The sequence below is a fragment of the Theropithecus gelada genome, chromosome 12, assembly GCF_003255815.1.
Source record: "Theropithecus gelada isolate Dixy chromosome 12, Tgel_1.0, whole genome shotgun sequence".
NCBI classification, from domain to species: Eukaryota; Metazoa; Chordata; class Mammalia; order Primates; family Cercopithecidae; genus Theropithecus; species Theropithecus gelada.
Window position 1 is genome coordinate 11,262,087 of NC_037680.1, and position 13,493 is coordinate 11,275,579.

The window sequence follows — 13,493 nt, forward strand, 5'->3', positions numbered from 1 at the left end:
GTAGTTGTTTTGTTGTTGTTGTTGTTGTTGCCTTTTTAAAAAAGCATGCCGTGCTGTTATTGTTATTGCTGTTACTAAACTGAGCATTTTGTACACAGGATGTATACTCCATGGTGAAAACCATAGATGCAATGTCTGATCACGAGGGACATGCATACTTAAAAGGAAAGAAGAGAAACAGAGACCAGAGACCTCTGTTTTGAAATAAACCAAACACTATGACTGTGTACCATGCACTACGGATTAAATATGATTTATCGCATGTGGCATATTCACAGGAAGTGACAGCAACGACAGATTTTCTCCAGCTCTAACTCATGAGAAAAAAAGGCATTCTGTGGATCATGAAAGAAACATTAGATGAGAATCTAGACATGAATCCTGATCCTCTAAAAATACTTACATATCCCCTGCCTCTGTACCTTTGTTCCTGCGTAAAAAGCTCCCTAGGTCTCTCCATTGAAAGCCTAGGGTTCCTTCCAGGCTCAGCTGTAAGCCATGTCCTCTACAACGTATCCCTCATCACTGCATTTCCTCCCTTCCCTGAATTCCAACAGTACCTACTATCTTTACTACCCTTTAGGTCTTCACTTTTTCTACTATTATTTTTCATGTGAATTTATCATAATTCTCCACCTAGATAAATATTTGTTCAAGATGCCTTATGTGCAGATATATGTTACATTTTAGCATGGTACCTAATATGCGGTAGTGCTGCAAATATATTTGCTTATTGATTCTGAAGCTGGCCCTTTGCTTACTCAGGCCTGAATTTTTGATGATCTACTTTTAACTCCCATAATGAGTTACTTTTACTGAAAACAGAAAAACTAAAATCAAAATTAAATCAAACCTTTATTCTGTCACTTTGGACAACGACATTCTGGAAGCATTGGAAAGAAAGAAAAATGTGGTTGTGGAAGGCAAATGGGTTAATTAAAGTTAACTCTTTACAAAAATGGTCAAAATGGCAAATTTTATGTGATATATATTTTACTATAATAAAATAAACTCTTTACAGTTATATATACAATTGACATTCCTCTTTTTATTGACTGATTAGACTACAAGCAACATAGACAAGTCACCAATATTACAGAATTTGGAAGATAGTGCTTTGATTCCAGAAACAGGTCAAGAAAACAAAAGTATGCTAAATAGTTCAAAAAAGTATGCTATGAAGAATGTGAAGTTCATGCCTGTAATCCCAGTACTTTGGGAGGCCGAGGCGGGTGGATCACAAGGTCAGGAGTTCAAGAACAGCCTGGCCAAGATGGTGAAACCCCGTCTCTACTGAAAATACAAAAATTAGTCAGGGGTGGTGGTGCCTATAATCCCAGCTACTCGGGAGGCTGAGGCAGTGAATTGCTTGAACCCAGGAGGCGGAGGTGGCAGTGAGCCAAGATCGCACCACTGCACTCCAGTCTGGGTGACAGAGTGAGACTCCATCTCAAAAAAAAAAAAACAAAAACAAAAACAAAACAACAAAAAAAAAAGTGAAGTTTTGCAGAGAAAACAGCATCCCTCCTTCCTTCAAAAGTAAAGAATGCTCCATAGATCCACTCACTGCCATATTAAAGAGTCCCAAAAACATGATCATGAGAGAACCTTTTCCACACGAATAACTTTTCTCTTCAATTTATTTATGCCTTTTCAAACATGAAAAAAAATCACACACACACACACACACACACACACAAACCCTGGTAACACAGAGAAAATTCTAAGGAATTGAGACTATGAGAGCAAAAGCTGTTTACTAAAATATATTCCCTTCAAATGAGATGTATTTCAATTAATCCATCAAAGCTTGACAATAATCCACACCTACTAAAAATGAAAAAGCTTTGTACCCAAATTTAAAAACATGGCTAAACACAGAAAAAAATATAGTATCCATAGATCGGCTATTTTTTTTTTCTGTATTCCCTATATTGATTCTATCCCCAAAGTAATTTTAATTTATCTCCCAAATATTTGCTCTGGATCTTTCACAGCAGAAAGTGTGAAAGGTAACGAGAGATGGAGAGCAGTTGGTGTTATTTACACAACGCCACTAGGTACTGAAGAGCAGTAAGTAGAGGACAACATCATGGAAATCTGGGCTACAAATCTGATAGGATCACATTTCTAGAGCAACATCTCTCTTTCTGTAGAGCCACTGAGCTGGGATGGCTTTAAAACACCTGCCTAGGAGAGCCTCATGATGATTTTCAAAGCTCCTCAATCACCACCTTTCAATTCCTCCCATGTTCTTCCAGAAAGATGCTCCATGTTCGTCACCTCTTCCCTTTCTCTTTGGCTTCTCTTACCAAAGCTCTTAAATCGCTGCACCAGGAACACAAACAACAGCTCGAAGGCTGAGTCTAAGCGTGACATTACACACGTGTGCAACAAAACTTGCCAGTCACAGGCTCTTCTTTCCCTTTACAGAGGTGGGCTTTGTTATTAGTAAAAAGGTAGGTTTGCCTATTTTTCTGAAGAAAAGCTGTGAGTGGGTTAACTTTCAACTGTTATTCATTAGCTGCTCTAACTCTGAAATGAGCAAACTCTGCAAAAAATATCTTCAATCTGGAGAATATTCTACAATTTACAAAATGTGTCCACCTTCATTACTGTATTCAGTCTCCAGAACAATTCAGCAATATTGGTTATTATCACCTCCATCTAAAGATAAGGGTAGGGGCCAAAAAGAGAGGCAGGGAGCTTGCTCTGGTTCCATGGTTAGAAATGGCAGCTCTGGAGCTAGAACTGAGTTTTTCTGACCCTAAGTCTCCATTTTTTTCTCCTACTACTGTCAGTTCTGCTGTAACATGTCTTTTAAAAGTGCTAATTTGTTCCAACGCAACTGATATGATATGAAAAAATTTGAGCATGACACAAATCTTAGGTTTGCTGATTGCCTGATTTCATTCATGAGAAAAATTAGGGGAACACAGACAACTGCACACAGCTGAACTGCATCAAAACACACATATTTCAAATAGACCTCAGTCCACCATGTGCATTAAGAGCCATAACCATCCACATGTGGTGTTACAACTTTCCCTCCAATTTCAGACAGTGTTCCTTCCACCACTTCACAGTAGCTTCTGAACTGCATCCCTATTGATATCCAACTTCCACAAAAAAGCTCTTTCAAGGTAAAGCACCATATTTATTGTAGTATTTATGTATTTTTTAACCATTGAACACATGGCTACCGATTGTATTAAGTTCCTACCTTTTTGTTTTTAGTGTGTCACTGAAAAAGTTTTGAGTATTGTTCCCATAGTCCTGTTTCCCCCATAAGCCTTGTGGTTTCCACTGTGTGGTTTTACAGAGTGCAGTAATTTTCAGGAACATACAAGTTATGGACATCATGGTGAAGAAAAGGAAATCCAAATCAAGAGTGGAATTTCAAAGTAATTTTCCTATTTGGACATGAGCAAAGAGTTAAGTTCTAGACAAAGAATCAAACATATAAACAGAAAGACAGGTATTACCTTCATGGTTCTACAGAATGATCTTGTCTATACCTCACAACCTACACACAGCAACTTAACTGAGCCATTCTCTGATTAAACCTCAAATGCAGGAGATTCTTCCATTTCCCTGGGTAATCTAAGTTTCTGAACTTTTGTCCTGATAATTTTGTAAAACTTGCTTAAATCATTAAAGTATCAAAAGGTCATTTCTACATGTATGTTTCAAGGAAATGAAGAAAAATCTATATAGATTCTGATTATTCCCTAATAGAAAACCATGCATGTAAAAGAAGCTATGTACCACCAACATGGAGTCGTTTATTTACTTGGCCCACAAATGTTTATTGAGCAGCTACTACATGCCAAACACTGAACTAGACATGGAAACCAGCACTGAGTCAAATGGACATGGTTCCTGGCTTCATTAGACTTACAGACTAATGGAGACGGCTGGTGCTAAATAAACATCACACAGATAACACAGCAGTATAAACTGATTTTTAATGAAGAGTTTGCTGAACGGTGAAAGTGACGGAAACTGATTTTGTTTGGTGGGTCAGGAGAAGACCTCTCTGAGAAAGTAACATTGAAACTGAGACCTCTGTGATGACCAGGTGCTACCAGGTGAAGAGAGGGGACCAGCACTCCAGGCACAGGGAGTGGCAAGTGCGAAGCCCTCTGTCGTGTAGGGAGGGGGGAAGAGAAGCCCAGTGTGGCTGGACGCTGGTGAGCCAGGGGACAGGAGTGGCATGGGATGCAGGTGGAAAAGAATAAGGGCTAGACCACATAGGACCATGAACATCACATGACGGATTTGGGACTATAGCCTGAGTAAAATGATGACTCATTACCGAGGGTTTAATCAAGTGAGGAAGATGATTTGATTAAGATTTGGCAAAGTTCATTCTGACTGCAGTATGGAGAAAGAACTAAGAGGCTAAATTGTAGAATGGGAAAACATTCATATAAATATTTAAATATTTAAAATAAATATAATAAATTAAATAACGCTACCAGCTTTTAGTTTGTACTGCGCCATTTACTAGAGAAGTGGTTTTGAACAAGCTACTTAACTTAAAACTTAACTGCTTCAAGCCAGTTTCCTCTGTATACTGAGGATAGTGAACTCAACCAAGACAATTTCATAGTATCCCTGTGAATAATAGATGAAATAATGTATGGTAAGGCACTTCAAAAACTCAAAAATCCCATATAAAAATAAGATATGGCTAAAATTACACAACTCATATCATCTAATATACTTCAGCTACTTTTGATAAATTCTGTACGACATTTGTCTTTAATAACCATTAAATATTTAAAAAATCAGTTAGATATTTCAAAAAGTTCAAAAATGTGTGCCTAAGCAGATCATACATTAATCCTGAAAGAAAACACATTTTAAATATGATTTTGATGTAAGAATGGAGAGGCTAACTTAATCACAAATGCCATCTAGAATATATATAACCCTGTGTTTGGCCTTCCCTAAAATACATTATTTTTTATTCTCATTTCCTAGTATGATTTCAGACAGATGGCTTGATGTATGGTATGACAAAGCTTCAGAATGAAATTAACACATTAACACTTGATTCAAATATGGAGAGCCAATAAGTACCTCTATTCGAGGTCTAATTATAGTTGGTGATTCTCATTATATCAGTGGGTGATAATACTGCCAGAGTTAAAGACGATTCAAAGAATATGAAAAAGAAAGAGGAATTTATTTGGCTTGGAAATTCTAGCACCACCTTATGTGGCATATATTTGATGAAACATCAGGCATAACAAAAGGCACCTCCCACATAGGCTCCAAGCCCTCCATGAGTCCTGCCTCATGAGTGTCATGAGGTACCAGCTCATCTCAGGTGTCCTGTGCTGGCTTGATGTCTGAGAGATACATGAAAATTGAGAGGCAGTCGCTATAGGTCTGTTTCAAAAGATTTCCTGAAAATGTGTCCAAGTGATAACATTCGAATTGAGTCACACTTTATGATCAAAGAATCATGGGGAAAACATCAGTACTCTTGGATAATAAGAGGATCTTAAGGTGAGAAATGAATAGAGGCCATTAGAGAAGGACAAAGTGATTCAATGATATTCCTGTATATTGATGGAAAAACATATGAGCTCATTTGAGAAATGTGGAACCTGAGAAGCAAGCTACCCGCTAGAAAACATGCCCAGTCACAAGTATCTCCAGGTATTCACCAATAACAACATCCAATGTATACTCGAACATCTTAAGAATTACCGGAAACCCAGAACAATCCTTTTAATTCTCTCCCTTCCTGTTGAGAATCTAAATTGACACCTGTGTTTTTTCTGCAGAAGTCCATGAGCCAAACACATCAGCAGAAAAATTAATGTCTTCACGAAAACTAGTTTTTACTGGGAAAACTCTATTAACCAACTCTACCAAGTCGGTATGAAATGGATCTAAATTAAGCTATAGTTATTACATCTAATTGTAGCCTTGTTTTTGTTTTTCACACATATTGCAATATATTTTCCCCATAAAGATCTCTGAATTCAATATCCCCATTAGTTATGAAAGATTCGGTCATCCTAGAAGCAGAGAAACAGATAAGGAATTTAAGAATTGATTTTTTTTTTAAACCCGTACTGTTGGCTGTAACAGAAGAATCAGAATCAGATTTTGAGATGCAAGGATAGAAATAGCCAAGTATATATCTGCAGTGCTGATAACATCACCCAAGAGAGACAAAGCTTTTATTCTAACTAAAAAAAAGATGCAGAGCTTGGTTTTTATGTGTGTGTGCTTTTTTTTTTTTTTTTTTTTTTTTTTTTGAAAAGAAAGGAGAAAGGGTGAGATAAAGAAATACAGCAGAGGAGAAGGGTGGGGTAGAGAATAGAAATTTCAAGGGCAAGTAAGACAGATGGGCACTTGGATGGATCTTAAAAATGTCCTCAATGCTAGACAGGAGCTCTATAACAGAAATGACACAGGTGAAGCACCCCATATGACTAAATTTTCTTAGACAAAGGTTATATATGTGCTTATTACTTAGCAAAGGGATAGAGATGTGAACTCGATGAAAGGAGTTTTTCCATGGTGGGTTGTGAAGAAAAGCAAGATAAAATGAAGGTGTTAGGAATACCACTCAAAATCCTAAGGAAATTGAACACTTGAACAAAGGATTCTTAGCAAAGCAATTTTACTTCTGCACAGAGAGGTAACTCCTTGGCCAGTTGCCACAAGAGCACATCTGAACAAAGGGGCACAAGAGCCTTTATTCCTGATGCAAGTCCTGCCCCTGTACCCTTTCCCCATTGGCTGGGGTCGCGTCATACAATCCAAACTAATCCCGGTTGGCTAAACATTTGATTTTTTTTAGATAGAGTGGGCACGTAAAAGAAAGTGGAGTGAAAGGGGAAGGAGTGTCTGTAATGAGCTAGAAAGTTCGTCCTCTTTCCAAATAAGGAAAGGAACGTGAGCTGGTACTGATAACGCTTGGTACTGTGGCGTGCCTGGGCATCTAACAAAGGCAAAAATGAAAAAAAGGAGAAAAAAAGAAGAACAAAAAGCGGGGACGGTACTATGAATTAAAGAATAAAAGATTGATTTGATTATCTGAAGAGAAACCTCACCATATCCTACAAAGGTCTGGCACATGGAGATTGATATGCATTGTAAAGTCATGGTGGAAAAAATTACAACAAATTTTGGGATCCTACCAAGAGAAAAGAAGTTGTTTATTGCATAGTCAATGGTCTTTATTATTTATCAACTAGGGCTACAAATCAATAATAAAATGGTAACACTGTATTCACAACACAAAGTAACACGGTTTTGCTTTTAATGTCATCCTACAGCAGAAAAAAATAGGATGAAAATTTATGCATTGATCCACTTCTCACATTTTTCATCAGTCTAAGTGTCTTCATTTTCACGTCATGATTCCTACAATGGAGAAGGCATGAGGCTAACAGACTGGGCCACAGTTTCTGTCTCCCCATTAACTTGCCAGGTGACCTTGGGAAATATACTTACCATCTCCAGACCTACTTCTAAACTGCTATAGTAAGTTCTTATAATTTTATGTTGTTTTATGCTGCCTTGGCCTCCATTTTAAATATAAGTTGGATTCTCTCATACCAGAAGAAGGGCGCAGTCATCCTTGGTAGAGTTTCCCGTTCTATGCCTAACTCCCACTCCTAGTTCCCCAGTGTGTTCAATTCAGATATCTGCATTACACAACTGCCTGCTATGGTTCTGCTAGACACAGACTGCTTGACTGGCGCTGCTGTCCCTACTCCCTGCATGAGCTGTGCAGATATGCCACAGTGACTAACCCTCGGTCACAGTGTGACCACCTGGAACTCACACCTGTTGCTTTAAATTCACCAATTAACATTCCCCATAGGAAACCTGTTTGGATAACACCTTGGACCCCAGTAAAGGCACCGGCTCATGGATTTCTCTCTACGTGTGCTCCTAGACCTCCATATGTGTGGCCCTCAGGCACATCATGTACCCCCAGGGCCTGTAAACAAGAAAATCTGTGTTTCCCTCTTGTGTCATTTCTAATCATTGGAGGGTTCCCTCCATCTGAAAGATTCTAAATTAACATTAATGCTAAGGTCCCTTCCAACTCTCATATCTTATACAGTGATGAAATTAGCCACAACCATATCAGGAAAAAGCATAAGCAATTACAAATAACATTAGTGGCATAAAGAGATTAAATACAATGTCTGTAAGTGGAGTGTGTGTGTATACACATATTTTGGGGGTTAGTGAAAGTCTAAGTTTCACTTAATATTGATGAAGGTGACTGGCATCCTTGTTTTGGATAATTAGTGGGTGAAGATTTAAGAGGCAAAGGGCACAGGTTTTGGGTTAGAGAGAGCCAGGCAATGTTGAAACAATGATATTGGACATTACACAATTAGGAAGAGGAGTGATAAAATAGAGACACCAAAGGCATTGGTTTTAATTTGATTCTGAAATGACTGGGAGTATCAGCAGATTTTGAGGAGAATGACAGAATCTAAATGATGTTTAAGCAACATAATTCTTCCTCAGGGTGGACTCTAGACGTGAAATACTACCAAAAGGAACCATTTCCTTACTGTCGTTCATTAGCAATGGTTCCTTGGGTTGGAAAAGGCCTTTCCACGGAGTTTTCTGGCTCACTGACTTTGTGACTTCTACAAGCTTCTCAGAAAACTAATTCCTCTCAAGTCTTTGAATATCTGATGTTTACAGGGGCTGACCAAGGAAAGCAAGACATTGAGTAATAACCCAGGTAGGTAGTAAGCTTGTTATCAATAGTCCACTGCTTAATTCAGACTCTCTTTCCCTTACCCCAATCTTTTCCTTGAGTTTATTTAGTCAAAAGGCTCAATGCTCAGCTTGACTTAGAAAAGAGCTTTATTTCCTCAACCAGTAGGCCCTTCTATAAAAAGTCAATGACTCATTCTTCTCCCCTGGTCACAGATCTTTCTCTGTTGTCATGTTAATTGATCACAATTAACAGTAGCTGCTTATTATTCTATCCCCTTGGAAGTTTTCAGAAGTCGATTTTATTAAATGCCTTCATACTTGGCTGAAGTCTTAAACATTGTTTCCTTTTCTGTGGAGACAGTATATTCCATACAAAGACGAGACAGCGTTTCAGGTTTTTTGTTTTTGTGGTAGCACCTTTTGCTTGCCGTTCTCTACCCTGAACCACACGTGCACTTTCAGAATGGCTACACATCTTTGCCCCATTTTACCCCCAACTCTGTTCCTTCACAATCAGTGAAGAACAGATGAATTCTCTGGCTAGTTTCATTCGCATTTCAAACTTTTGGTCCCTATGTTTCTCTCGTTGTTCTTTGTTATGGAGGATTCCAAGATTTTTCATTCTCTCATCTACGCTCTAGTCTTGAACTTTAGCTGTATTTACTATGAAGGTTAACACCTGCTCTGCCTCAACTCTGATGTCTCCCTTACTTCACCGCCCGCCTAATTTATGGTTTATCCCACAGACTTGTGCTCTTGCTTTATAACTTAGCTTTTTACAGGATATATAATGCCGCAGTCTTTGCTGTTTCACATACATATGACATGTTAATCATTATATAATGATATTTATAATACACATTATATATAAGTAAGCTTGCTAATAAAAATTATACTAACATTATATGAATAAATAACAAATTATATAAAAAATAATATATTATTATATATCAATTATAATACATATTATAATCAATAATATATTATTCCCTATCTCTTCAAAGAGCACACTTTTCTTTAGGCAGGGATTAGGTCTCATAAACAGTCACAAAATCCCACAGAATATTAGCATACTGCTGAGCTTTCTAGAATGTTCAATACATACTTGTTAAGTTCCACATGAATCCTCTTGATCTCCCACCACCTTAGTAGGCAGCTAGCTCTAGGTTTGCAAAGTTTCTATTGGTAACAACTTTTAGTCTTAATCCTGACTGAGAATAATGTGATGAGATTTTCTCTGGTTTAGAAACTCCGCAGATACATTTCACTCTGTCATCTTCTTTCCCTTACCGTTGCCTTCTCCCGAAAGCCCAGGGATTGCAATTCCAACTTCATATTCACATCTCTTAACTGATGACTCACTTTCGTTCAATAACTATTAAGTTAAAAATTTAATTTCTGAGAGGATTTGCAGGAGCTTCCAAACAAAGCCATTTATAATTCTATTTGTAAGGATAGTACATTGTCCTGTTCTTTTTGTTCACCCTACTAGATTTTGTAGAATTGTGGAAAGAAAAAAAAAACTGAATAAAAACAACTCTATTGAGAGTAAGAATCCTTTTTACCCTGTAGTTGGAATCCTTATATTCCTTCCTTCAGTGAATGGGTATAATTATGTGTATTGGAAATTAGAGTAGTCACTATAATTATGCACTCTTTTAAAGTAGAATAATTATAATGTCAACAACTGACTATACAAGGTACTACTGAAGCTTTTGTTTTAAATCTGCCAGAGAGGACCTCAGTAATGATTAATTTCTTACAACTACTTTTTATTCATTTGGAGAACATACTAGGGATGTCTTCGCACTTCCCATTTCGTTGTGGAAAGTTTCTTTAAACAAGAATATTTCTTTAAACAAAGACTTGAGAACAAGTGGGTTGGTTTTTACATAGCCGGCTTCCATTATTTCATCCTAGACAATACGAGAAACTTAAAAATTTTAAAACAGGACTTTTAGCAGCTTCCCTTATCCTTGTTAGCAAATGTAAACTTTTACATTTTATCATGCTGTTAAAAGGTCAGCTTGAATATTTAAAAAATCAATGTGGAACTAATCACAAGCTTTGGTTCAATGCTTTAGTACTTTATTTCATACAATTACCAAAGTTAGAAGAAATTGAAAGCACCACATATTAAAGAATTAGAGTTTGTGTTATTTCTGGGAGGTAAGGTTAAACAGAAATATCATTTTTATGAGGAAATCATTAAAGACCTATAAATGAGCTGAGTGAGCACAGTTAATCTACAGAAAGGGAAAACATATACTCTTAAAAGACAATCAGAGGGCTTCTTTTGAAGGTACACTTTAACCCTTGGTTAACCACATCAGCGGAGGAGAACATCACAACAGATAATCTCACTTTCTCAAGGATCAACACAGTCACCAGAGGAAGCAAATGGAAAACCCGGTTTCACATGGTCTAAATACTACTCATAAAAGACAGGCCAGTGTGGACTACAACTGCTACTATTAATAATAGAATACCCGCCTGGCCCATCGTTGGGTATAGAAGAGCTCACAGAAACGCTTACATCATGACTGTAGGTCTTTTGTATGCACTTTATATGAGTGTCAGAAATTGTGTTCTCAGGTGCCCGTTTTGTAATCTCCTGATCTCTCCTCAGTTTCCACTCCTGGCAATGTTTAGCCCTTTCTCATTCAGAACTGGTCTCTCCTGGAAGGCTTTGTCAGACTTGACTGAACACAGCAAGAGCTATTTTTCCACAGGGGCACATTAATATCTGCCCCTTTCTAGAGGTCTTATCATCAAAGGGAAATGAAAGTTTTTAGACCTAGAAGGGTGCTTGAGGTCACTAAGTCCAACTGAGGTCCTAAAAGGTATCAATTTGTCCAGGGTGATCCAACCTACCGTAAGTCTTTGTCACTGTGGACAGAGAAGATTCAAAGATCCTCTTTGAAATCGCCCTTTCCAGGCAGTCAATAATAGAGCACATTTTCAAGAATTTGGTAGAGTTTTGCATTTGGACCAGTTAGATTTATATGTAAAACTTTCATATAAACTACTTTCCTCTGCAATATAGACCTTTTTATAAGCTCAAAATTAAACCGCTGCATGAAGATGGAAAAGTAATTGGCAAGATCAGAAAACATTTTCATCCTTTTTACATTAGTATCTTGAAAGTCCTTCTAGAAAATTTGCCTCCTTCTTCAGAAAACAACATTGAAAACAACATGTGTTTTTTATTTTTAACCAGGCCTTGAATGTTACGTACATTGCTCCACAAGTGTACATTTTTATATAGGCTAAGACTCTCACGATTTATGGCCAAAGAATCAGATTCAACATGCACAAAGAAAATGGTTCCAATCAGTGAGTTACCTGCCACCTTAGTACTACTGTCAATCAGAACAGGTGTGTCATTACACAGGTGTGCCATTACACAGGTTATAATGCATCCACATGCAAATACCTACAACAGAGGCTCTCCACCTCTTAGGCCAGGAAGAACTGCAAAGCATCCACAAATTACAAAGGGTTCAGTGTACTGAACACGATGTATTAACAGGTATTGAATAAATAAAAACACAACTGCTATAACAGCGAAGTCTGTGGCCTTATTTTTTATGGAAAAATGATCAATGTCTTCGTAAGATTGTGGCCACTGGCATTGAATCTGAACTACAGCTAGTGCCAGCAGCCCTACTGATGATATGTAAGACAAGGAAACACGTATGGACAATTAAAGTATACCTCCTTATTCACAGAGAAGTCACAAAAGTAATTCCAGGACAAATAAAGTGAAGGAAAATAAGAGAGAGAGAGAAAAAAAAAAAAAGACTCTTCCCAGCATCACAAATAAGAATGATAATGATGAACCTGGCTGAGTGTTCTAAGCCTGCTTCACATAGCTGCCACTGAATCCTTGAAACAATACTAGACAGTTGGCCCTATTCCCAACCAGATTTGTTTTTAAGATTATGAGGCTAAGGCCACAGTAAGTAAATAACAGAGCCAAGGTTTGAGCCCATGCAATCTGATTCCAGGAACCTAGAGCCTGACTGCCTCTCTTTACTGGTATGAAGGAGTTTCTTTCCTAGTCTAGTAAACTTTCATCGCAACCAGCAAATTAACTGATGTATTTAAGCCTCTCCCTTTCCAGGACCTTATTAGAGATTGTAGGGTACAGAAGAGATCCAAGAGATGGTCTGAAAAATAGAGTGACAGAGATGGTCTTTGCCATTAAAAATATTATAATCTTGTTAGACCAAGATTATCATATATTCAACAACTAGCTAGTGAAGTATGAATTATCTAGAGCAGGGGCTGGCAAATTTTTCTATAAGGAATCAGAGGGCAAACATTTTAGGGTTGATGTGCCACACAGTCTCTGTTATAACTACTCAATTCTGCCCTAGTAGCACGAAAGCAGATATAGATAATACATAGATTAATGTGTGTGGATGTATTCCAAAAAAACTATTACAAAAATAGATAGGGAGGGAAATAGCTCAGCCATAGTTTGTGGACTCCTAATCAAGATTACCAGCTATAACAAAAAAATAAATAATCAATTCTAATCATTCATTTTCCAGGAGGTGATATTCCTTTTCTCCAAAATGCATAAACTCCCTAGAAGCCACGGGGCTGCAGAACTGTCTTCTTACTGTTAAGAAACAAAAACGATTTGAAACATCTTCCCCGAAACTTAATGAAATTGTAGCTACTGTTGAAAATGAAAAAATTAAGTCTGTGTTTTCTAGAAAGGATGAACTTTCAGCAGTGCTGAAAATCATGTAATATTTGTG

General features: G+C 37.5%; 1 protein-coding gene across 3 annotated transcripts in view; it reads right to left on the reverse strand.

The window, feature by feature from the left end:
• The window catches only part of NCKAP5 (NCK associated protein 5), an 835,293-nt gene that overhangs the window by 459,592 nt on the left and 362,208 nt on the right, over window positions 1–13,493 (reverse strand). The gene's annotated exons all lie outside the window — the stretch shown is intronic.